Source organism: Scyliorhinus torazame, chromosome 3 (assembly GCF_047496885.1).
Source record: "Scyliorhinus torazame isolate Kashiwa2021f chromosome 3, sScyTor2.1, whole genome shotgun sequence".
In the NCBI taxonomy this organism is placed as follows: Eukaryota; Metazoa; Chordata; class Chondrichthyes; order Carcharhiniformes; family Scyliorhinidae; genus Scyliorhinus; species Scyliorhinus torazame.
In genome coordinates this window covers 285625511-285651989 of record NC_092709.1, presented here as the reverse complement: position 1 = coordinate 285651989, position 26479 = coordinate 285625511, and the positions used below count along the sequence as shown (strand labels likewise).

The following is a 26479-nucleotide window of genomic DNA, read 5'->3' as shown; positions in this document are numbered from 1 at the left end:
CGAGAAAACCAACACAAGGGGAAAAAAACCCTACTTGACCATAAGCAGTTAGCTCACAGCCCAGAATTTCTCTCCCTTCTACCATTACCAAGCCAAGGACTAACCCTGGTTCAACGAGAGCATGCCAGGAGCAGCAGCATGCACATGTAAAAATAAGGTACCAGCTGGTAAAGCTGCAATGAGTGTAAAAGATGAAGCTGAAACATTTGCAACCATGTCAGCCTAGAAGTGCCAGGTGGATGATCCGCTTCCGGATGTCCCTGGCTTCACAAGATGCTAATTTTCTGTCAGTTCCTTTAATTCCTCATGATATGAAGAAACAGCTGAAGGCACTGGATACTGCAAAGGCTATGGGCCCTGACAATATCCCAGCAATAGTACTGAAGTTTTGTGCTCTAGAACTTTCCGTGCCCCTAGCCAAGCTGTTTGAGTACACCTACAACACTGGCATCTACCATGCAATATGGAAAATTGACCATTGTACTGACAGTCTACACAAAGCAGGACAAACATGACACGGGCAATTACCACCCCATCCGTTGACTCGCAATCATAGGTAAAGGATGGAAGGTGTTATCAAGTGACAAGCTCAGCGATAACCTGCTCACTGACTCCCAGTTTGGGTTCTGCCAGAGCCATTCAGCTCCTGACACCAACCTTGGTCCAAACATGGATAACATCTGAATTCCAGAGATGGAGTAAGTGACTGCCCTGGACAACAGGGCTCCATTTGGCCAAGTGTGGCATCAAGGAGCACTAGCAAATCTGAAGTCAAAGAGAATTAGAGGACACATTTTCCACTTATTGGAGTCATACCTAGTACAAAAGGAAGTTGGATGGGTTTGTTGGAGGTCAGCCATCTCAATCCCAGGATACATTGTCCAATTGATTCGGAGGATAAATCCATTCGGACCCCATCAGCAAAAAGGCATAGTCGACAGTAGTATCAAATGGCATTTATTCAGAAATAACGCTGCTTAGTTAGTGTTCTGCCAGGGCCACTTGGCTCCTGACCCAATTATGGACATGTTCTGAACATGGACAAAATAACTAAATTACAAAGTAAAGGAAAGAACGTCTGTCCTCCACATCAAAGTAGCAGCTGACGTGTGGCATCAACGAGGCCTAGCAAAATGGAGGTCTGGGATTGGGGCAAACTCTCCAGGGGCCGAAGGCATACAGTGCAAAAGAAAGATAGTTGTGGTCGTTGGGGCAGGCATCTCAGCCCCAACATAAAACTGTGGGCATTCCTAGAATAGCTGCTTCATCAATAGTCTGCCCTCCAACAAAAGGTCAGAATTGGGGGTGATCATTGATGATTATACAGCGTTCAACACCAACTCGTCAGATCCCAAAGCAGTTTTGTCCACAGGTAGACTTGGGCTGATAAGTGGTGCACATGTTTCCTGCCAAGTTCTAGGCCACGACCATCGCCAGCAAGAGAGAATCCAATCATCTGCCCTTTAGTGGCATTATTAGTACTGAATCCCTTTCTTTCAACTATCATTGACCAGAATCTGAGCTGGGCAAGCCATATAACAACTGTGGCGAAAAGAGGTCAGAAGCTGGGAATTCAGCAGTGACCAACTCACCTCCCGACTCCCCAGAGCCCATCCACCATCTGCAAGGCACAAGTCAGAAGAGTGGTGAACATTCTCCACTTGTCTGGCTGAATACAGATCCAGGAACACTCCGGAAGTTCGACACCATTGAGCACAAAGCAGTTTGATCAGCACACCATCCACCACTTTTAAGCTTACGACACAGCGGGTCTGGTAGCATCAATGGAGAGCGAAAGAGTGGAGAGTGAAAGAGTTAACACTTAATCCACAGATGTTGCCAGACCTGCCGAGTGTATCCAGCATTTTCTGCTTTTATTTCAATTTCCAGCATCCGCAGCATTTTGTTTCTATCCTGCCACGGACTCGATTCTCATACAACTTGTTTTTAGAGAATGGACGCAGTTCCTTCCTGTTTAACGACTCGAAGGGAGCTTTTTTCCCCATTGTGAACTCATATGCAATGTGCTCTGAGCTCAAGGATTCTAAAATGGTATCAAACAGGAAAATTAGGCAACCCCGAGGCCAAAACAGATAGGATCTCGGACTAGCTCTCCAGCGTAAATAAGTATCATCATCATCCTTCACTTGAAAAGCTGTGTGGGGAAATTGGATAACAAATAAACCCTCATCTCATTGGTTTCATAACCCACATAGATCTTTCTCTAACAGTAAAAAAAATACATTTAAATGCAAACTGGTATTTATGTGGAAGAGTGAATAATGCACAGAAACATTATTACATATGAAAAAGAAACATTACTACAAGTACTTATGCGGCACTAAATAAAATGCCCCAAAAGGTGCTTCACAGAAGCATTATAAAACAAAATTTGACATACATAAATAAATATTTGAGCAGATAACTTAGGAGTCAAGGAGTATCTTATGAGGGGTAATTAGACAAAGAATTCTAGGCAGGGAATTCCAGGAGGAGAGGCCCCTGGCAGCTGAAATTATGGCGAACAATGATGGAGCAATTTAATTTTTGAAAAATCAGCAGCAGGGTTGGAAATCTGATTAAATTTAAATGTGATGTCCTAGAAAAGATGGGTAGTGGCCCACCTCAGATAGAATACCTTCCATAAACTTAAACCTCATCCAAAGCTCTGTTGCCCATATTAGCCTCGTTCACCCACCATGCCAGTCTTCACCTGTCTGGCTTATTTCAAAGCAATGACTAGAAATTCTCATTCTGGATTTCAAATTGCTCCGCAACATTCCCATCTCTGGCAATTGCTCCAATCCTATAACCTCTCACAACATTTGCATTTCTCCAATTCCAACCTCTTGCACATGACAAATTTTCATCTCCCCAATGTTGGTGGTCACACCGTCAGCTGCTGAGGCCTTATGTTCTAAAACACCCGCCTGAACTTTCCATCGCTCTATCATCATTTCTCACCAAGCTTTTAATTCATTTGGGCAGCACGGTAGCGCAGTGATTAGCACAGTTGCTTCACAGCTCCAGGGTCCCAGGTTTGATTCCCAGCTTGGGTCAAGCTGTGCGGAGTCTGCATGTTCTCCCAGTGTCTGCATGGGGTTGTTCCGGGTGCTCCTGTTTCCGCTCACAGTCCAAAAATATGCAGGGTAGGTGGATTGGCCATGCTAAATTGCCCTCAGTGTCCAAAAAGGTGGGGTGGGATTTCAGGGATAGGGTGGAGGTGTGGGCTTGGTTAGGCTGCGCATTCCAAGGGCCAGTGCAGAATCGATGGGCCGAATGGCTTCCTTCTGTACTGTAAATTCTATGCAAATCTCCTTATGTCAAGTTTTGCCAGATAACGTTCCGGTGAAGAATCTTGGAACATTTTCCTTTAAAGTGGCATCATAATGCAAATTGTTGTCGAAATGAGAGCAGTCGCTTCCCATTCTTGGAATCCTCTTTCTGTTGACTACTGATCAGAAGGAGGGCTTCACCCCTTCGCTTGTCAATTTCTCATCCATATTCTTCCTTCCGTTTGAACTGGTTTACCATCTTTTGTTCAACGCTTTCCCTTCCCTCACCCCAATAGCCTGACCCAAATATCCCTTTTATGTATCAACCACTCATCATTGTTCTTTTAATGAAGATGCTACACTTGAAATGTCAATGATTTCCCTCTCCTTCCTCCACCAAAAGGTTTCTCAACTATTTCAAGCTTGTACTTTGGATTGGTCACTCAGATTATGGTATCAGTGATGGTCAGGTTCCATCTTCCCCCTATCTACGTCCCGAGAAAGCATCGACTTCATCCTCTGTATGGATGATAGAGGTCACAGTCCCAACTGGCTGTGCTAAGAAACAATAAAAGGTGCCATTGCCAGGAGGAGAGGAGGAAAGGGAAAGATATTAGCTGAGCAAATTTCTCCCAGAATTACACTGTGGCCTTTCCTATAAAGTCTGGAATGTTATTCTTCCAGACTACTCCGGTTCCACTTTGTAAGTTAAAAGCCCCAGGTAGGCGGTTTATACAATTATACTTAACATGCACCCAAAAGAGTTATCAGCTGTACAGCTTTTCAATGGACTGCCTTCATAATGTGGTGTTGCTTTGGTTGAATCAACACCTAAACAATACTGGGAGAGGACACAATGTGCCTGTGATATACAGATTGCTGGATAAGACTCGGGTGAACGTCTTGATTAGGTTGACTTAGTGCTATTCAGCTAACTGACAACAAAAATTATACTAAATCACCCCTATTTCATCAGTCAACAGTTTTACTGTGGCATGGTCTGACCCAAACAGGCGGAATAAGAGGTTTCATTTTCCTTTGTCACAACCTGTGATAAAAGTTAGGAATAGGAATAACCGAGCTGCGTTCAAAGGATGTCAAGTTTTCATGTTATTTTATCAGCAGAGAGATATCTCTGCTCTAATCTGCTCTCCTGTTCCATATATCACAAAGTATATCAGCTAAGAAACGAGTCGTCCACACCATTAAGACTCCAGCTTCCAATCCTTGTTTCATCTGTTTCACCAGCAGGTATACACTAATTAGCCTCAGCGTGCTGGAAATTAGCCAAGCTTTCAGCTTGCGATGACTGATAGAGAGGAATACAGAGAACATTGAACAACGACAGAGTCAATGTCCTGTCCAAACTTGCACTGCACGTTCATTTTCCAATATATTTTGAATGGTTGAGGGCAATTAAATTATACCATTTTGACCATTATTTGAGTAAGGCGGTGGGCATGTTTTGAAACACATAAAATTTACCCACAAGAAAATTTCTGATAATGCCTTGCCTGCTAAACATATTACTTGATAAAGTATATCTTGGGCATTATTTTCTTATCGGTTAGAGGGGAGGGTCAGAAATTAATGTACAGCACACAATAGAAATTTTATTATGAACTACAGGCAAGTTACAGCTCGAGAGTGCAGAAGTAGACAATGACCCATATCGTGTAGAAACAGGAGCCACTGTTGGCTGCCACAACTGCGTTTTAAAAAAATGTCTACTGCAGCAGAAATCGGAAATTTCTTTTTAGACTTGAAAAATTTGGCAGGGTAAACATTTATGCAACTAGTTTAATTGTCTGTATCAATCACCGACTGTATCACTTTTAAACAATTATTGTGGAAAAAGAGAGCTGTAGATGAAATTATGTAGCACCTTATTTTTCAATCTTTACATTCAGTTGATGAATTTGAAATGTAATGCACATTATTCAGCTAATTCCAGCAGCAATTTTGCACACAGTGCGAATCCACAAAACAATCAATGGCCATTCAGTTACAGCTGAGCAATTAACTCACCTATCTTCACGGAGCTGCTTTATTTTGGGTGGCACGGTAGCACAGTGGTTATCACTGTTGCTTCACAGTGCCAGGGTCCCAGGTGGATTCCCGGCTTGAGTCACTGTCTGTGCGGAGTCTGCACATTCTCCAAGTGTCTGTGTGCGTTTCCTCTTAAGTCCCAAAAGACGTGCTGCTAGGCAATTTGAACATTCTGAATTCTCCATCTGTGTACCCGAACAGGCGCCGGAATGGGGCGACTAGGGGCTTTTTACAGTAACTTCATTGCAGTGTTAATGTAAGCCTACTTGTGACAATAATAATGATGATTATGATTTAGATAGTGTCAGCTGAGAAAGTAATTTTGACTAGGACAATGGAAGGTAGTCTGCTTTTCGCTTTTTAAAATAATGCACTCCGATGTCCCAGAAATCCATAGAAACCCTGCAGTGCAGGAGAAGGTTATTCAGCCCATCAAGACTGCCCCAACACTCCCGAGAGAATACCCAACCTAGGTGCACTCACCCAACCCACCCCCGTAACTCCACCTAACCTGCACATCTTTGAACTCTGGGAGGAAACCGGAGCACCGAGAGGAAATTCATGCATACACAGGGAGAGCATGCAAACCCATCCACAGTCACCCAAGTCTTGGCCCTTTTATTACAAAACGTTGTGAAAATATCAAAGCATATTTCCTGGAGATATTCTGGATGGTCAGTGCATATTGCCTTTTTAGTCTGGGCCAGTCCGCAACACTCAAATCGTGGACAATATTGTCCACTGCAAACAAACAGGCCAAACCTCAACCTACAGTGAGGTAAACTGTACTGTAAGGGGTTAATCTTAAAAACAAGTCAATGTTGAAACCAAGTCGATACTGTGCAAAGACAGTTGGACAAAGACAAACCAGTGGCCATCAGACAATCCAATTGAAGAAACTGGGAGATCAACAGAGCTGATGACCCCAAAGGACAGCCATTATACAAACAAACATCAATAACAGTTACGAGTCTGTCAGAAACTTATTGGTCTTCCAGTACAATATTGTCCACGACTGAGTGTTGCGGACTGGCATATTCAAAGGTCTAGAGGTGCACTAAATCTTGGGGCAAAGGCTCAATGAGGGAAAGGGTATCATCTTATGCGTACTACAGTTCAAAGGTCATGAGGGCTGGAAACTGGGCAAAACCCCACAGGATGCATGTTTGACGTGTAATGAATCTTGTAACATTAATAGCATCCACGAAGAAATGGATTTTATCATATGCATATCAACGAACGTGGGAACCAAAGACATTCTAACTGAAATCCCGTCGATTTTGGCGGGAGAACAGCTGGTGAGTCAGTTTCAGCGGGGGCAGTGCGGAAGTGGCTGCTGGGAGGCAAGTCTGTCCTTGTCCTGTCCACTTGTCTTTGCAGGGGCAGGCCAGTCGATTTCGGCGGGAGTGGAGCTGGCTGGTTAGTCAATTTCAGCAGGAGCTGAGAATTTTTTTTAAAAAAATTTTAAAATTAGTGTTTTAGGCGGGAACAGGAAGTCGACCCGCGGACGTCTGGGAAGACCCTCACCAATAAATTCTGGTGGAGAGGAAACCCATTGGCCTGAGGTAAGTACCATATTTTATTATATTATTATTATTTTTTATTAAAAATTTAATTTAGTTGTTAGCCAGATCTTGGTAGAAAGTTAGGGGAATGGCAGGGAAGGGAGTGCAATGTTCCTCCTGCAGGATGTTTGAGGTGAGGGATGCAGTTAGTGTCCCTGCTGATTTTACCTGCAGGAGGTGCTGCCATCTCCAGCTCCTCCAAGACCGAGTTAGGGAACTGGAGCTGGAGTTGGAAGAACTTCGGATCATTCGGGAGGCAGAAGGGGTCATAGATAGCAGCTTCAGGGAATTAGTTACACCAAAGATTGGAGATAGGTGGGTAACTGTAAGAGGGACTGGGAAAAAGCAGTCAGTGCAGGGATCCCCTGCGGTCGTTCCCCTGAGAAACAAGTATACCGCTTTGGATACTTGTGGGGGGGGGGGGGGACGGACTTACCAGGGGTAAGCCATGGGGTACGGGCCTCTGGCACGGAGTCTGTCCCTGTTGCTCAGAAGGGAAGGGGGGAGAGGAGCAAAGCATTAGTAATTGGGGACTCTATAGTCAGGGGCACAGATAGGAGATTTTGTGGGAGCGTGAGAGACTCATGTTTGGTATGTTGCCTCCCAGGTGCAAGGGTACGTGATGTCTCGGATCGTGTTTTCCGGGTCCTTAGGGGGAGGGGGAGCAGCCCCAAGTCGTGGTCCACATTGGCACTAACGACATAGGTAGGAAAGGGGACAAGGATGTCAGGTAGGCTTTCAGGGAGCTAGGATGGAAGCTCAGAACTAGAACAAACAGAGTTGTTATCTCTGGGTTGTTGCCCGTGCCACGTGATAGTGAGATGAGGAATAGGGAGAGAGAGCATTTAAACACGTGGCTACAGGGATGGTGCAGACGGGAGGGATTCAGATTTCTGGATAACTGGGGCTCTTTCTGGGGAAGGTGGGACCTCTACAGACAGGATGGTCTACATCCCTGTAGGACAGGATAAGTATACACCGCAGGGCAAGAGTTATAGCTGGGGGAAGGGCAATTATGATGCCATTAGACGTGACTTGGGGGGGATAAGGTGGAGAAGTAGGCTGCAAGTGTTGGGCACACTGGATAAGTGGGGCTTGTTCAAGGATCTGCTACTGCGTGTTCTTGGTAAGTATGTACCAGTCAGGCAGGGAGGAAGGCGTCGAGCGAGGGAACCGTGGTTTACCAAGGAAGTGGAATCTCTTGTTAAGAGGAAGAAGGAGGCCTATGTGACGATGAGGTGTGAAGTTTCAGTTGGGGCGATGGATAGTTACAAGGTAGCGAGGAAGGATCTAAAGAGAGAGCTAAGACGAGCAAGGAGGGGACATGAGAAGTATTTGGCAGGAAGGATCAAGGAAAACCCAAAAGCTTTCTATAGGTATGTCAGGAATAAGCAAATGACTAGGGAAAGAGTAGGACCAGTCAAGGACAGGGATGGGAAATTGTGTGTGGAGTCTCAAGAGATAGGCGAGATACTAAATGAATATTTTTCGTCAGTATTCACTCAGGAAAAAGATAATGTTGTGGAGGAGAATGCTGAGCCCCAGGCTAATAGAATAGATGGCATTGAGGTACGTAGGGAAGAGGTGTTGGCAATTCTGGACAGGCTTAAAATAGATAAGTCCCCGGGACCTGATGGGATTTATCCTAGGATTCTCTGGGAGGCCAGGGAAGAGATTGCTGGACCTTTGGCTTTGATTTTTATGTCATCATTGGCTACAGGAATAGTGCCAGAGGACTGGAGGACAGCAAATGTGGTCCCTTTGTTCAAAAAGGGGAGCAGAGACAACCCCGGCAACTATAGACCGGTGAGCCTCACGTCTGTAGTGGGTAAAGTCTTGGAGGGGATTATAAGAGACAAGATTTATAATCATCTAGATAGGAATAATATGATCAGGGATAGTCAGCATGGCTTTGTGAAGGGTAGGTCATGCCTCACAAACCTTATCGAGTTCTTTGAGAAGGTGACTGAACAGGTAGATGAGGGTAGAGCAGTTGATGTGGTGTATATGGATTTCAGCAAAGCGTTTGATAAGGTTCCCCATGGTAGGCTATTGCAGAAAATACGGAGGCTGGGGATTGAGGGTGATTTAGAGATGTGGATCAGAAATTGGCTAGCTGAAAGAAGACAGAGGGTGGTGGTTGATGGGAAATGTTCAGAATGGAGTACAGTCACAAGTGGAGTACCACAAGGATCTGTTCTGGGGCCGTTGCTGTTTGTCATTTTTATCAATGACCTAGAGGAAGGCGCAGAAGGGTGGGTGAGTAAATTTGCAGACGATACTAAAGTCGGTGGTGTTGTCGATAGTGTGGAAGGATGTAGCAGGTTACAGAGGGATATAGATAAGCTGCAGAGCTGGGCTGAGAGGTGGCAAATGGAGTTTAATGTAGAGAAGTGTGAGGTGATTCACTTTGGAAGGAATAACAGGAATGCGGAATATTTGGCTAATGGTAAAGTTCTTGAAAGTGTGGATGAGCAGAGGGATCTCGGTGTCCATGTACATAGATCCCTGAAAGTTGCCACCCAGGTTGATAGGGTTGTGAAGAAGGCCTATGGAGTGTTGGCCTTTATTGGCAGAGGGATTGAGTTCCGGAGTCGGGAGGTCATGTTGCAGCTCTACAGAACTCTGGTACGGCCGCATTTGGAGTATTGCGTACAGTTCTGGTCACCGCATTATAGAAAGGACGTGGAGGCTTTGGAGCGGGTGCAGAGGAGATTTACCAGGATGTTGCCTGGTATGGAGGGAAAACCTTATGAGGAAAGGCTGATGGACTAGAGGTTGTTTTCGTTGGAGAGAAGAAGGTTAAGAGGAGACTTAATAGAGGCATACAAAATGATCAGGGGGTTGGATAGGGTGGACAGTGAGAGCCTTCTCCCGTGGATGGAAATGGCTAGCACGAGGGGACATAGCTTTAAACTGAGGGGTAATAGATATAGGACAGGGGTCAGAGGTAGGTTCTTTACGCAAAGAGTAGTGAGGCCGTGGAATGCCCTACCTGCTGCAGTAGTGAACTCGCCAACATTGAGGGCATTTAAAAGTTTATTGGATAAACATATGGATGATAATGGCATAGTGTAGGTTAGATGGCTTTTGCTTCGGTGCAACATCGTGGGCCGAAGGGCCTGTACTGCGCTGCATTGTTCTATGTTCTATGAATGGAATCCATTCTTTCACTCAGACACAAGACAGTGATGAATGGGTTTGTCTGGATTAAGGCCCAGACTAAAAAGGCAAGATGCACTGACCATCCTGAATATATCCAGGAAATATGCTTTGATATTTTCACAATGTTTTGTAATAAAAGGGCCAAGACAAGAGTCTTGCACTGCAGGCACCAAGAACACTGGGAATGGCTGACAGCTACAAAAAGAAGGATCAATAATATGCAGAGTTGGACAATCAGCCAGATCTGAGAGATATTGGGGTTGAGGTTAAAAGATAGTTTAAGGGTAGCAACTAAATACGGAGGGGGTTTGAGCAGGAACAAGGTTTCTTTTTCTTTCAGTCAAGGCTTTGTAATAACAAGTTGTAGTTTTGAGTGTGGTGCTGCATCATTACACGAGTTTGGAGTTCTTGTATGTCTGGGAGTATATTCTTGCTGGTCATGGGTCACGTGATGTGTGATGTCAGGAGTGTGTTTGCAGGGGCTTTGAGCAGACCACCATTTTGATTGTACGAGCAACAAACTTAATAAACCTCTCATCATGTTTTACAAGAATCCAGAGCGTGGGCACCTCCAGACTTTACAAACAAAGAAATGCAACGTTGTATTCGGACATTAGGAGTGTTTTCTTAAATTAATAAACCGTTTGTAGTCGAGCCCCCTGCGTTCGTACGTATTTGTCCTTCAGGAAAAGCCTAAATCATCGCTTCGCGGCTTTTTGGCTAAGATTGAGCGTGAGGTCAGATGTAATGCCTGGATCTGGTGTGGCTCTCTTGGGTCCATGAATTGGATTCAATTTGAATTGTTTTTTGGAGCAGGCAAGGAGCTGGATTAGGGGTTTGCCCTGTTCACTATGAGCTTCAGCTTTGAACTCTGATAAAAAGAATGAAAAAGCAAAGGAAAATCCGAAAGTCGTGACTTTAAGTGAGGGCAAATAGGAGCGGCACCTCTTATAGGCTTGAACTTACAAATATCTGACTCGGGCAACAGTGTTGCTGCCAAAATGAAGCAGAAATCAAGTCTATTTTTAAACTCCATGGTGTGCTGCATGTTCCAGGTTGAACAAATGGCTCAAGAGCTGTGAATTTGAACCCCAAACATAGATAGTCTCTCTCTCTCAATAGCTTTGTTGATTTTGACGGTTGCAACATTATTAAAGCCAACTCAAAATTAATCAGTTCAAGATATCCAATAAGAGGTGCGATGTAGACCCTACTGTGGATCCTGCAAAAAAGGAGAAACTTATTCACTTTATCATTTTATCACAAGTTGGGCCATCCTACACAGGTAAATCATCAGCGTCACACGCACACACTGGAGTCAGACAGTTTCGAACCGGTTATTCTGACACTTGAACCCCTCCCATTCACTACTCTGATCTTATCCAGATGCAATTAGAAGATTACTCATGAATCTTCACTTGCAGAAAACGATAACTCTATCATGATCCCCACCTCATATAGATTTATTCTGCCAGTTTGAATATAAAGCAGCTCACACAAGCCAAATTACAAGGACATAGGTTGGCATTAAAAGCTGACACCGCCCCAAAATATCTGCAATACAAGACTTACGACATTCAGTAAAGGCAGAATTTGGCAGGCTGATCACAAATTAAGCTGCACACATAACTAAGTCCATCATTTCATTGCAAGAAGAATACACAAGAGGCACATGAATAGGCAAGGATAGATTTAGAAACATGAAGCAAGTGCTGACTGTACTTTCAAAAAGTATTTTCTAGGAGGTATATGGGGCATATATTGCTCCCTATTTCCAAACAAAATCCAGACAAATGTTATTATTTTGAGGACCTGGTGTCCATCAAGTACACACCTGTGGCATTTCATTCATCAGTACACCCTAATTTCCTCAAATGGATGCGATAATCCCAGCCAAGCTCGTATCAAAGCTCCAAAACCTAGGACCTGGCACCTCACTCTGCAACTGGATCCTCGACTTCTTGACCCATAGACCACAATCAGCAAGGATAAACAACAACTCCTTCTCTATGATAATCCTCAATACCGGGGCCCCACAAGGCTGCCTACTTAGCCCCATACACATACACACGATTGTGTGGCATAATTTGGCTCCAACTCCATCTACATGTTTGCTGGTGACACGACCGTAGTGGGTCGGATGTTGAACAATGATGAGTCAGAGTACAGGAGGGTGATAAAGAACTTGTGGTGGCGTGGTGTAACAACAATCTCTCCCTCAACATCAGCAAAACTAAAGAGCTGGTCATTGACTTCAGGAAGCAAAGTATCGTACACACCCCTGTCTGCATAAATGGTGCAGAGGTGGAAATGGTTGACAGCTTCAAATTCCTAGGTGTGCACATCACCAACAATCTGTCCTTGTCCGCTCACGTAGAAGCTACAACAAAGAAAGCACAACAGCGCCTATACTTCCTCAGGAAAGCTGTGGCCAGAGTGGTTGGTTGGGATTCTACCCTAAATTTTAAAATAAATTTGAGTATTTGGTAACCAATTAAACATAATAACTTAATTATAATTTAGAGGGATATCTAAGCCAGAGATCAGAGAGTATTATAGTTAGCTATCGCATTTCTATTAGAAATCTAGTGCTAGGAAACAGATAGTTGACAGTAACTTTGAAATTTTTTATAAAAATATTTTTTTTAAAAAGACAAATTTTAATTTTAATTAATTGACGCAATGTCAGTTAGAGGGGTGCTCTGACTGTGAGATGTGGCAGGTCCGGGAGGCTTCCAGCGTCCCGGATGGCTTCATCTGCAGAAAGTGCACCCAACTGGAGCTCCTCACAGACCGCATGGTTCAGTTGGAGCAGCAATTGGATGCACTTAGGAGCATGCAGGTGGCGGAAAGCGTCATAGATCGCAGTTATGTAAATGTGGTCACACCCAAGGTGCAAGCAGAGAAATGGGTGACCACCAGAAAGGGCAGGCAGTCAGTGCAGGAATCCCCTGTGGCTGTCCCCCTCTCGAACAGATATACCCCTTTGGATACTGTCGGGGGGGGGGGGGGGGATAGCATATCAGGGGAAAACAGCAGCAGCCAGAGCAGTGGCACCACGGCTGGCTCTGATGTTCAGAAGGGAGGGTCAAAGCACAGAAGAGTAATAGTAATAGGGGACTCTATAGTCAGGGGCACAGATAGGCGCTTCTGTGGACGTGAAAGAGACTCCAGGATGGTATGTTGCCTCCCTGGTGCCAGGGTCCAGGATGTCTCCGAACGGGTAGAGGGAATCCTGAAGGGGGAGGACAAACAGGCAGAGGTCGTTGTACATATTGGTACTAACGACATAGGCAGGAAGGGGCATGAGGTCCTGCAGCAGGAGTTCAGGGAGCTAGGCAGAAAGTTAAAAGACAGGACCTCGAGGGTTGTAATCTCGGGATTACTCCCTGTGCCACGTGCCAGTGAGGCTAGAAATAGGAAGATAGAGCAGATAAACACGTGGCTAAACAGCTGGTGTAGGAGGGAGGGTTTCCATTATCTGGACCACTGGGAGCTCTTCCGGGGCAGGTGTGACCTGTATAAGAAGGACGGGTTGCATCTAAACCGGAGAGGCATAAATATCCTGGCCGCGAGGTTTGCCAGTGTCACACGGGAGGGTTTAAACTAGTATGGCAGGGGGGTGGGCACGGGAGCAATAGGTCAGAAGGTGAGAGCATTGAGGGAGAACGAGGGAATAGGGACAGTGTGCCTCTGAGGCAGAGCAGACGGGGAGAAGCTGCTGAACACAGCGGGTCTGGTGGCCTGAAGTGCATATGTTTTAATGCAAGGAGCATTACGGGTAAGGCAGATGAACTTAGAGCTTGGATTAGTACTTGGAACTATGATGTTGTTGCCATTACAGAGACCTGGTTGAGGGAAGGGCAGGATTGGCAGCTAAACGTTCCAGGATTTAGATGTTTCAGGCGGGATAGAGGGGGATGTAAAAGGGAGGCGGAGTTGCGCTACTTGTTCAGGAGAATATCACAGCTGTACTGCGAGAGGACACCTCAGAGGGCAGTGAGGCTATATGGGTAGAGATCAGGAATAAGAAGGGTGCAGTCACAATGTTGGGGGTATACTACAGGCCTCCCAACAGCCAGCGGGAGATAGAGGAGCAGATAGGTAGACAGATTTTGGAAAAGAGTAATAACAACAGGGTTGTGGTGATGGGAGACTTCAACTTCCCCAATATTGACTGGGACTCACTTAGTACCAGGGGCTTAGACGGGGCGGAGTTTGTAAGGAGCATCCAGGAGGGCTTCTTAAAACAATATGTAGACAGTCCAACTAGGGAAGGGGTGGTACTGGACCTGGTATTGGGGAATGAGCCCGGCCAGGTGGTAGATGTTTCAGTAGGGGAGCATTTCGGTAACAGTGACCACAATTCAGTAAGTTTTCAAGTGCTGGTGGACAAGGCTAAGAGTGGTCCGAGGACGAATGTGCTAAATTGGGGGAAGGCTAATTATAACAATATTAGGCGGGAACTGAAGAACATAGATTGGGGGCGGATGTTTGAGGGCAAATCAACATCTGACATGTGGGAGGCTTTCAAGTGGCAGTTGAAACGAATTCAGGACCGGCATGTTCCTGTGAGGAAGAAAGATAAATACGGCAATTTTCGGGAACCTTGGATGACGAGTGATATTGTAGGCCTCGTCAAAAAGAAAAAGGAGGCATTTGTCAGGGCTAAAAGGCTGGGAACAGACGAAGCCTGCGTGGAATATAAGGAAAGTAGGAAGGAACTTAAGCAAGGAGTCAGGAGGGCTAGAAGGGGTCACGAAAAGTCATTGGCAAATAGGGTTAAGGAAAATCCCAAGGCTTTTTACACATACATAAAAAGCAAGAGGGTAGCCAGGGAAAGGGTTGGCCCACTGAAGGATAGGCAAGGGAATCTATGTGTGGAGCCAGAGGAAATGGGCGAGGTACTAAATGAATACTTTGCATCAGTATTCACCAAAGAGAAGGAATTGGTAGATGTTGAGTCTGGAGAAGGGGGTGTAGATAGCCTGGGTCACATTGTGATCCAAAAAGACGAGGTGTTGGGGGTCTTAAAAAATATTAAGGTAGATAAGTCCCCAGGGCCTGATGGGATCTACCCCAGAATACTGAAGGAGGCTGGAGAGGAAATTGCTGAGGCCTTGACAGAAATCTTTGGATCCTCACTGTCTTCAGGGGATGTCCCGGAGGACTGGAGAATAGCCAATGTTGTTCCTCTGTTTAAGAAGGGTAGCAAGGATAATCCCGGGAACTACAGGCCGGTGAGCCTTACTTCAGTGGTAGGGAAATTACTGGAGAGAATTCTTCGAGACAGGATCTACTCCCATTTGGAAGCAAATGGACGTATTAGTGAGAGGCAGCACGGTTTTGTGAAGGGGAGGTCGTGTCTCACTAACTTGATAGAGTTTTTCGAGGAGGTCACTAAGATGATTGATGCAGGTAGGGCAGTAGATGTTGTCTATATTGACTTCAGTAAGGCCTTTGACAAGGTCCCTCATGGTAGACTAGTACAAAAGGTGAAGTCACACGGGATCAGGGGTGAGCTGGCAAGGTGGATACAGAACTGGCTAGGCCATAGAAGGCAGAGAGTAGCAATTGAGGGATGCTTTTCTAATTGGAGGGCTGTGACCAGTGGTGTTCCACAGGGATCAGTGCTGGGACCTTTGCTCTTTGTAGTATATATAAATGATTTGGAGGAAAATGTAACTGGTCTGATTAGTAAGTTTGCAGACGACACAAAGGTTGGTGGAATTGCGGATAGCGATGAGGACTGTCGGAGGATACAGCAGGATTTAGATTGTCTGGAGACTTGGGCGGAGAGATGGCAGATGGAGTTTAATCCGGACAAATGTGAGGTAATGCATTTTGGAAGGTCTAATGCAGGTAGGGAATATACAGTGAATGGTAGAACCCTCAAGAGTATTGAAAGTCAAAGAGATCTAGGAGTACAGGTCCACAGGTCACTGAAAGGGGCAACACAGGTGGAGAAGGTAGTCAAGAAGGCATACGGCATGCTTGCCTTCATTGGCCGGGGCATTGAGTATAAGAATTGGCAAGTCATGTTGCAGCTGTATAGAACCTTAGTTAGGCCACACTTGGAGTATAGTGTTCAATTCTGGTCGCCACACTACCAGAAGGATGTGGAGGCTTTAGAGAGGGTGCAGAAGAGATTTACCAGAATGTTGCCTGGTATGGAGGGCATTAGCTATGAGGAGCGATTGAATAAACTCGGTTTGTTCTCACTGGAACGAATGAGGTTGAGGGGAGACCTGATAGAGGTATACAAAATTATGAGGGGCATAGACAGAGTGGATAGTCAGAGGCTTTTCCCCATGGTAGAGGGGTCAATTACTAGGGGGCATAGGTTTAAGGTGAGAGGGGCAAGGTTTAGAGTAGATGTACGAGGCAAGTTTTTTACGCAGAGGGTAGTGGGTGCCTGGAACTCGCTACCGGAGGTGGTGGTGGAAGCAGGGACGATAGGGACATTTAAGGGGCATCTTGACAAATATATGAATAGGATGGGAATAGAAGGATACAGACCCAGGAAGTGTAGAAGATTGTAGTTTAGTCGGGCAGCATGGTCGGCACGGGCTTGGAGGGCCGAAGGGCCTGTTCCTGTGCTGTACATTTCTTTGTTCTTTGAAACTCGGCATGTCCACATTTTTACAGATGTACTATTGAAAGCATCTTATCTGGCTGCATCACAGCCTGGTATGGCAACTGCTCAGTCCAAGATCGTAAGAAACTCCAGAGAATCATGAACACAGCCAGTGCATCATGCAAAACCGCCTCCCATCCATGGACTTTGTCTACACTTCCAACTGCCTTGGGAAAGTGGGCAGCATAATCAAAGACTCCTCCCACCCGCATTATTCACTCTTCCAACTTCTTCCATCGGGTAGGAGATACAAAAGTCTGAGCACACACACTAACAGGTTCAAAAACAGCTTTTTCCCTGCTGTTACCAGACTCCTGAATAACCCTCTTATGGACTGATCTGTACACGTCTACTCTACTGAGTAGTACTGCACTGTTGTATGCTTCACCCAATGTCTGCGTCTATGTATTTACATTCTTTATTTCTTTTCATGTATGGAATGTTCTGTCTAGACTGTACGCAGAACAATAATTTTCACTGTACCTTGGTACAAGTGACAATAAACTAAATCCAAAATCCAATCCAATCACACTTTTTAGGTATAACCTGCCTTCTACAATTGCTGTTGGCTATTCTTAAATAGCCCACACATTTCTAAGTTCTGGTATTTTTAAAGGCTATGCTTGCTGACCACAAAGGAACAAACAAAATAGAGCTTTATTGGAAAGGTGTTTTCTCACAGGCTGCTCTAATAGGCTGACTGTTAGCGCACCCAAACTGCTGGTGACGCCATAAGTCTATCACCTGATAAGTGATCTTGATCCAACTAGGAATAAACATGAATACACAGCACTTTCCTCCCTTTACATTAGGAGGTTCCTGCAATGAAAACACAATATAACAATATCAAAAACAATATCAACAATCAATGAACACAACTGGCGATAATTTAGACTTTTGAGAGAGAAAGGTTTCGGTCTGGTTGTCAGCAAACCTCAGGTGACTTTTACATGTTGAAGGCAATGTTTAGTGTTTGTGGTTTTGTTTTGATGTTGTCCATTGTTGTCTCAACTGGAGTTGACGTCGTGTTCGGAGGTTGACTCGGTGTTGAAGTGTCCTCAGCTAGGGTACAGGGATCAGTGCGGAGTCACAGTGATTAGCACTGCTGCTGCACAGCACCAAGACACAGTTACTGGAAAGTGTGCAGAAGAGCATCACTCTGGAGACAAGAAGATTACAGACTAAGAGTATAGAAGGATAAATGTGAATTCTTCACATCTTCTGTTGAATACCTGGGGCACGTTTTATAGTTGCAAAGGGACTGCACAAATCCTCTTCCAAAACTCATGACTGAGAAACCTGCATCGCAACCCATAAATCAACATGATCATTTTGGGGCTTATGAAATTATTATGGAAGGTTTGTCCCTAATTTAGCAACTGTTCACCACTTATGTCAAAACACAAAATGGGTGGATCAGTGCAAGGCCTTTGTACAAGCTAAAGATGATTTTTCTACATATTGTAATTACATTGTGTTGATATTATCAGTTCTGTGTCTTCATCACTCTTCGCTTTCCTCATCTTTTTATTTTCCTCGAGATTCTGTTAAGTATTTGACTTCCTTGTGTTACTCAACCTTCAAATATACCCAATTTATCAAAAGCAAGATTTTGTTTTCCCCCAACTTGTCTGAGGAACTCCACATTTTCTTCCATTGATAAATGTTCCCCATTAGCACATCCCCAAACATCATGGACAGTTTTCTCTTGTCAATTTTTCTTTCCAGTTTACTTGCGTGAGTTCCCTCGTTACACCATTTGTGAGCCGTGGCCCAGTGTCAGCTCCCTTCTGAATCACAAAGCTGTGGGTTCGAACCCCACTCTAGATAGTTCAGCACAGAATCCAGGCTAACAATTCAGTGCAGCATTCGATCAGCACTGCATTGTCAGAGCAACCACCTTTCAGATGAGACTGTAAAGCAAAGCCATTGTGGGCAGAATAGATCCCCGGGAACCTAGGCCGAGTGTTCTCACTGATATTAATCCCTCGTGCATAAAAATTTGATCTAAAACAGCTTATCTGGTTGTCTCATTGCTCTTTGTCAGATTTTGCGGTGCACAATTTGGTTGCCATTTTCTTCCATTACAAGAATGACCATGTTTTTAGTCATTGGAAAGACAAAATAAATGCAAGCCTTTATTTATTAGAACGCATTTCAGTCAATTTATCTTGTTTACGTCAAACCATAAATGGCATCTGTATCCTTGCCAAATATTTTGTAACCAGGAATGTACAAATCAGTCCTGCCCTACTCTGAGCCACGTTATAGCTAATGTTAGATCAGAACGCTGTGCTTCTCGCTCACCAATATTCAGAGTACTGGGAATTTACAAACGTATAATTAAAATACCACATCAGAACAAACCCAGCAGTTCTGAGGAATGAGATATTTAAACATTAAGCCAACTTGCTCTTCTACATTTAATAGTTTACTGAAGGCTGGAATTGTTCCAATGGACTGGAGGTATGCTCATGTTATAATGGATATTCAAAAAAAGCAAACAAATAAGAACAGGCAAATTATAGGCTCATAAGCTCGACAACTGCAGGAACATTTGCAGCTCTCAAATGACATAACAAGAAAAGTATTGAATTGAAATATTCAAGTGCAATGAAACTTGAAAAAATGCTGCATATTATTATTATTACTTCAAATCTAGGTACTATAATAAGGAAATCAAGCACACAATACATAATACAGAGTAAAAGTAAAAGAGTAGAAAGGCTAAGAGTGAATGAACACAGACAAGCTGGCAACATAAGGGAAAGGTTGCTGTCTAATACCCTTCGGTCACAGTACTCGGAGGGGCTCAACATTGTATATAAACCTTCAGGCTGGATGACTCCCACTGAATGCGTACAATGAATATTACATGCATCACAACGTTATTGAAGCACCTCAAGAGTGCAACATGATCTATATAGACAACTATGGGATGTGGGCATCCCTAGTTGCCCTCCAGAAGGTGGTGGTTAGTTGCCTTCTTGAACCTCTGCAGTCCTTCAGGTGTAGGTACACCCATTATGCTGTGAGGGAGGGAGTTCCAGGATTTTGTCCCAGCGACAGTACAGGAACGGAGATATATTTCCAAGTCAAGGTGGTGAGTAACTTGGAAGGGGAACCTCCAGATGGTGGGGGTCCAAAGTATCTGCTGCTCTTGTCCTTCTAGATGGTAGTGGTCGTGGGTTTGGAAGGTGCTGTCTAAGGAACCTTGGTGAGTTACTGCAGTGCATCTTGTAGATGGTACAAATTGCTGCCACTATACGTCAGTGGTGGAGGAAGTGAATGTTTGTGGAAGGGGGAGCAATCAAGTGGGCCTCTTCATCCTGGATGGTGTCAAGCTTCTTTGGAGTTGTTGGAGCTACACTCACCCAGGCAAGTGGACAGTATTCAATCACACTCCTGGCTTGTAGTTTTTAGTGGGGACAGACTTTTAGAGAGTAGGAGGGGAGTTACTTGCCTCAGGATTTCTAGCCTCTGACCTGCTCTTGCAGCAGCGTATTTATATGGTCCAGTTCAAGTTTCTGTTCAATGGTAATCCTCAGGTTGTTCAGGGTGGGGGATTCAGTGATGGTAAGTCTGGTGAGTGACACGGGCCACATGGCTAGATTCTCTCTTGTTGGAGATGGCTAATGCCTGGCAGTTGTGATGTGAATGTTACTTGCCACTTGTTAGCCCAAACCAAGATATTGTCCAGGTCCTGTTGCATTTGGCAGCTGGATCGGAAGGCAGAAAACAAAATTTGTTTTCCATGGAATGTTGAGTCACTGGCACGGTCAGCTTGATCTCCAGTGTCCTTCAAGAAGGTGATAGGTGAGCCATCTTCATGAACCATGTGGTGTGGGTAAAACCACAGTACTGCTGGAAAGGGGGCGAGTAACTTGGGAGGGGAACCTCCAGGTGGTGGGGTTCCCAGGTATCTGCTGCTCTTGTCCTTCTAGATGGTAGTGGTCGTGGGTTTGGAAGGTGCTGCCTAAGGAGCCTTGGTAAGTTCCTGTAGTGCATCTTGTAGACGCTACACACGTCTGCCACTGTTCATTGCTGGTGGAGGGTTTGAATGTTTGTGGAAGGGGGGGCAATCAAGATGGCTGCTTTGTCTTGGATGATGTTGAGCTTCTTGAGTGTTGTTGGATCTGCACTCATCCAGGCAAGTGGACAGCATTCCATTACACTCTACACTTGTGCCTTGTAGATGGTTGACTGGCTTTGGGGAGTCGGGAGGTGAGTTAATCGCCGTAGGATTCCTAGCCTTTACCTGCCCTGGTAGCCACAGTATTAATGTGGCTAGTCCCGTTCAGTTTCTGATTAAAGGTAACCCCCAGGATGTTGATTGTGGGGGATTCAGCGATGGTAATGCCATTGAATGTTAGGGGGCGATGGTTAGATCCTCTCTTGTATGAGATGGTCATTGTCTGACACTTGTGTGGCAGAAATATACTTGCCACTTGATAGCCCAAGCCTGGATATTGTCCAGGTCTTCCTGCATTGGACACGGACTGCTTCATTATCTGAGGAGTCAGGAATGGTGAAGATTGTGAAGTCTTCGGCAAACATCCCCACTTCTGACCTCATGATGGAAGACAGCTCATTGATGAAGCAGCTGAAGTTGGTTGGGCCTTGGACACTACCCCGAGGAACTCCTGCAGTGATGTCCTGGAGCCAAGATGATTGACCTCCAACCACCACAACCATCTTCCTTTGTGCCAGGTATGACTCACAACCAGCGGAGAGTTACCCCCCTGATTCCCATTGACTCCAGTTTAACTAGGGCTCCTTGATGCCATACTCGGTCAAATGCTGCCTTGATGTCAAGGGCAGTCCATGAGGAAAACTTGAATGTAATTGCACCTGTGATGGCCATTTTGAAATGTTTTTAGATATTTTATGAATAAAGTATATTTTTGCAAAAGAAAAGTAGAATAGTTTGTTAGTGAATCTGTTTGATCGTTTTGACAGAACAAGTTATTAGGCACTTCCAACATATGCTCAAAAAGAGGCCATGTCTTACTAAGATGGTTGAACTCTTAAGGATTATCAATACCATATTCATGTCCACCCTCTTGATCCTACCATCTTGTGTGGTGACTATCTCCATTATCCAGAACCAGGATTGCCAGTCAAAACAAGTCATATGTATTCCTGACACCAGGCTCCCAGAACAACTGCTCTACTCATAACTCAGTCATGGCAGGAGACACCCAGGAGGAAAACAAAAATTCTTTAGGATAAAGGTCAAATATCACAGATAATTGATGGCAGTCCCTGGCTGATCACTGAACAAAATGGAGATCTGCGAAGAGTTCCACTGACTCACCACCCATGTTGCAGTCTGCAAATATTTCAGTTATCAGCCACCGCAGATCCCCTTTAAACCGAGGGCACACAATTCAGCCTCAATCCCAAGGTACTACCGAAGATTATCGAGATCACAGACAAGGCAATCTTTGGCTACTTACAAATATTGATTACACCGTTCAGAAATCAGCGACCCCTCAGTTTATAGTGCAGAATCTTAAAGCCTTTTATAATCTTACTTCACCCACACGTTTTGAAAGAGACACCCAAGGTGAATATCGGGCTGAACTAACACTCGCATTTTCAAGGCCATGTGTTTTTTACTATTTACCCATCTAGAATTAGTAATTCAAGATTTATGGAAAATGCACAGTACATACACAGCAGCATGGGCTCAAGATTGCATGAGGTTTTCCTTCCAAGTCACAATTGCCAGCTATGAAAAGCCAGATACATTTTAGGGGAGTAAAAAGTGCATCTTGCTGACCTGCTTAGAAGGGTTGTTCTGCTCAATTTGTTGACAGGCATTAACATTTTTTGAAGCTGCTTCCGGATAAAAAAGGTTAAATATTTAAGTGAGCACCAAGCCCTCTCATGACGTCTGCTGCCTGCATTCATGGAAACAACACTCACGACGTCATCCTTCAAGTTAGAAACAATTCTCACATAAAACATACATCAGTCATCTAATTGGCACTGGATTAATGTTCCCAATACCAACACAAAGTTTGCAGACAATCAATCAACGTGCAGGCCTACCATTCCCTGCCAGTTAGTGATTGCCCATCCCTAGTTACCCTTCAGAAGGTGATGATGAGCTACCTTCTTGAACCGCTGTAGCCCCGGAGGTGCAAGTACACCCATTGTGCTGTTCGGGAGAGATTTCCAGGATTGACAGTGAAGGAACGGTGAAATATTTCAACGTCAGGGTGGTGAGTGACTTGAAGGGGATCCTCCATGTGATGATCTTCCCAGGTATCTGCTGCTCTCGTCTTCTAGGTGGTAGTGGGTTTGGAAGGTGCTGCCTAAGAAACCTTGGTGAGTTACTGCAGTGCATCTTTGAGGTGGTACACAAGGCAACCACTGTTCGCCAGTGGTGGAGGGATTGAATGTTTGTGAATCTGTGTCCTGGGGAATGCAGGGACAAGAGGCCCAAGCAAGGGGAGGCCATGAGGGATAAATATTTACTGAGATTACACGCAGAGCTAAGGGAGAGACTAGAAGTCAATACAATCGGGAAAATGACAAACAACATGGACTTGAAAGGAAAGGTTTCAGGGATGGAGGAGGGTAATATACTCAAAACAGCTGGCACCACTGGAGTGGCAGTAACGACAAGTCCCAACTTCAGTTTGTGTATTGACATGCTGTTGCCGTGAACCTCAAAAACAATTTTATTTGATCCCTCTATGATGTTTGGCAGAGTCATTCAAGTCATCCCTCTGATTCTTCCCTGTTGGACTTCCATTGCACCGTTTATTTGACCCAATGGATTAAATGCATCTCTTAACAGGTTTCTCCTAGATCTTTGACAAAGAGTCATTGGACTCAAAACGTTAGCTCTTTTCTCTCCCGACAGATGCTGCCAGACCTGCTGAGAATTTCCAGCATTTTCTTTTTGGTTTCAGATTCCAGCATCCACAGTAATTTGCTTTTTTCCTAGATCCTGACACTTCACCCTCAGTTCATCCAGGAATCCATTTTAGCCAAATCTCCAGTGATACTGCCCTTAGACACAGACAGCCAGCTTCCAAAGAATTGCTAAGGAATTTAACAATCGTTTCAGCATCATACACAGCAGCTTGTAGAACTTCACAATGTCCAACTTTCTAAACTTAACTGCTCAAATCATGCCAATACTCACATGCCCATCACCCTCTCTACCTTTGTGTACTTCAGTGACCTACAGCAGCTCACTCAGCCCTCATGTATCAACTTTTGATAGGGCAGCACAGTGGCGCAGTGATTAGCACTGTTGCCTCACGGCACCGAGGATCCAGGTTCGATCCCGGCCCCGGATCACTGTCCTTGTGGAGTTTTCACATTCTCCCAGTGTCTGCGTGGGTATCGCCCTCCCACCACCCAAAGATATGCAGGGTAGGTGGATTGCCCATGCTAAATTACCCATTAATTGGCAAAAAAATTGGGAAAAAGTATCAACTTTTAAAATAGTCTTCACCTACAAATCCGCCTCCTCTCATTAACCCAGTATGGCTCTGGCCTTCCTCACATACCCCTTCTCTAATTAATTAAACTTCCCCCACCACCACTCATCGTTAAAAGCCTTCTTAAGATGTTGATGTCTTGTGGTGGGGATCGGTCAGCTGGGCCCGCTGGCTCCTGATGTGGAGCGACGCCAAAAAGCATTCCCATACAGGCGGAGGTTATTCATGGCAGACCCCGCCTTCTCAACCTTGCACACCAAGGTGTGGTGATTCTCAGGTTAAATCACCACCAGCCAGGTCCCGGAGGGGGAGAGCAGCCTACGTATGGTCCTCTAGGACCTGTTCGTCCCCAACATGTGTTATTTTCAGGATGTGTTAATTTGCAGTCAGTGTGCAAAACAAAACACTCCCAGAACATATGTTTTCTGTGGGTCGAAATTAGTTGAGCGAGAAAGTGATTATGGAGTTGGACGCAACTTGAACTAAAATAATCCATCGGAAAGTAAAAACATTAAAACACCGTCAAGTTGTAGTGCAAAGCTTCACGGCACTTTCGAACTGTGGAAAAGTGTCGACAGAGGCTAGCTTTTATTTGGACTCAAGTAAAAACAGGATAGCAACACAGAGTAACTCTCCCACATTCAAATCCACAAGTGTACGGTCGGTACAGAATCAAATTGGTAAACTTACAGGCAAAGCACAAATAAGAAACAAGCAGTCGAACAAACACCACATCACAAAAGTGTGCGAGGTCTTACTTCATAACACGCTATTCAAACCCCTGCATTCTCAGACGATCTGCAAGCAGGTAACCTCTTCATTAGTTAATCATTTTAAAATTACCTTGAAAGCACGATCCAGAAACAAAAACCAACGACTAAAAAATATAAAACCCTCAAACCGCAGATATTCTCGTCAGACCTAGCCTACACGTGTTTATTTTAACGCCTTTGAAGCGGAATGTAGTCCAGACACAGTAAAAAGTTAGTTTCTAGAATTCGTAATTTGTCAAATGAAACTTAGCCGTGAAGGTATTAAAGGCGGGCACGTAAACAACGAATTTTGCTTAAATCTTTCTTAAAGTCATAAACTCACACGTTTACTCATCATCCTTTTAACAACCGATCAAAGTAACCTTTTAGTTTTAAAAAATCAAGTCAATGAAAGGGTCTTACCAGAGTCCCTAACCAGTTAAATATGCCCTCCCTCAGTTTGGGTGCTTCACCTGAAAGATTTGCTTTCAGTGTAATCGCCTCTTCTGATACAAGTAACTTGCCAAACAAGTTCGTCAACTTTCTGTGCTCGCTCTCTCTCTTTCCCGCACTGCAATTGCAAACGTTTATGACATCTCGTTGGTTAAGAAAACAGAAGCAAGAGCACTTCCTACTCCTTTGAGATTGGGATGGAACTGAAATCACATGACCCCCCCCCCGGTACCGTCAGAAACATCAACCACTTTGTTTATACTGTACTCCATTACTGAAGCTTCATTTGTGTGTTCTCGGGTTACACTGGAAATTAATTAGGATACTTTGTTACACGTCTATAGTGGTAAACGTTTTAAGAAAGTAAATCTTTGAAAAAGAAGTTTAGTTTCTTGACTGTTAAAAGTGCAGAAGTTAAGTTGTGATCTTTAAAAAAAAAAGGTGGAGCCTTATGAATACCTGACTACCTGTAGCCTGAGGCTAAACTGCTCCGTAAAGTAGTAATTATATCATGCCGGATGAAAAAGATGGCTGAGATTTGATGGAAATATTCAAATTGCTGTTCTTTTATGATGTTACCTTATCCCAGTTTTATCTGAGGGCTTGGCACAAAAAAAAGGTGGTGTCAGGTCTTGTTACCAGGTAACAAATGGCCCCTGTTTGCAAATTTAAGGCAGCTGGTTTCAGTTGGTTTCTGGGAGAAATAAAATTGTCGGCCGAGGTTTGGAACCAGAGGGGGTAGTAATTACCAAGAAAATAACGAATTAAGTCAGGAAAACTGCAACATTTTTCACCCCTTCTTCCATTAATTAAAACGCACACTCATTTCCCCCCCCCCTTTTTTTTCTTTACTCTTGTGAAAGCAACACCAAACCTACATTTGTACAGTGACTTTAATGTAATGAAGTGTGCCAAGGTTCCTCAAAGAAGCAGCATGAAACAACGTATGACGCTGACAACACGGAAAGGAGATATGAGGTCAGATAATCAAAACCTTGGCCAAAGAGGTAGGTTTTAATAAGTGTCGTAAGGGAGGGAGGCGGGACAGAGGACAGGGAGGATATTGCAGTGATTGGGGCCGAGGTAACTGAAGGCATAGTCACCAATGGTGGAGCAATTA

General features: G+C 44.5%; 1 protein-coding gene across 1 annotated transcript in view; it reads right to left on the bottom strand.

The window, feature by feature from the left end:
- Window positions 1–25500, bottom strand: part of atp8b1 (ATPase phospholipid transporting 8B1) — a 213145-nt gene extending 187645 nt beyond the window's left edge. The window contains exon 1 of the mRNA XM_072497355.1: window positions 25330–25500. The gene's annotated coding sequence lies outside the window, so the exon portion shown is untranslated. The remainder of the gene's footprint in view (window positions 1–25329) is intronic.
- Window positions 25501–26479: the final 979 nt, after the last annotated feature.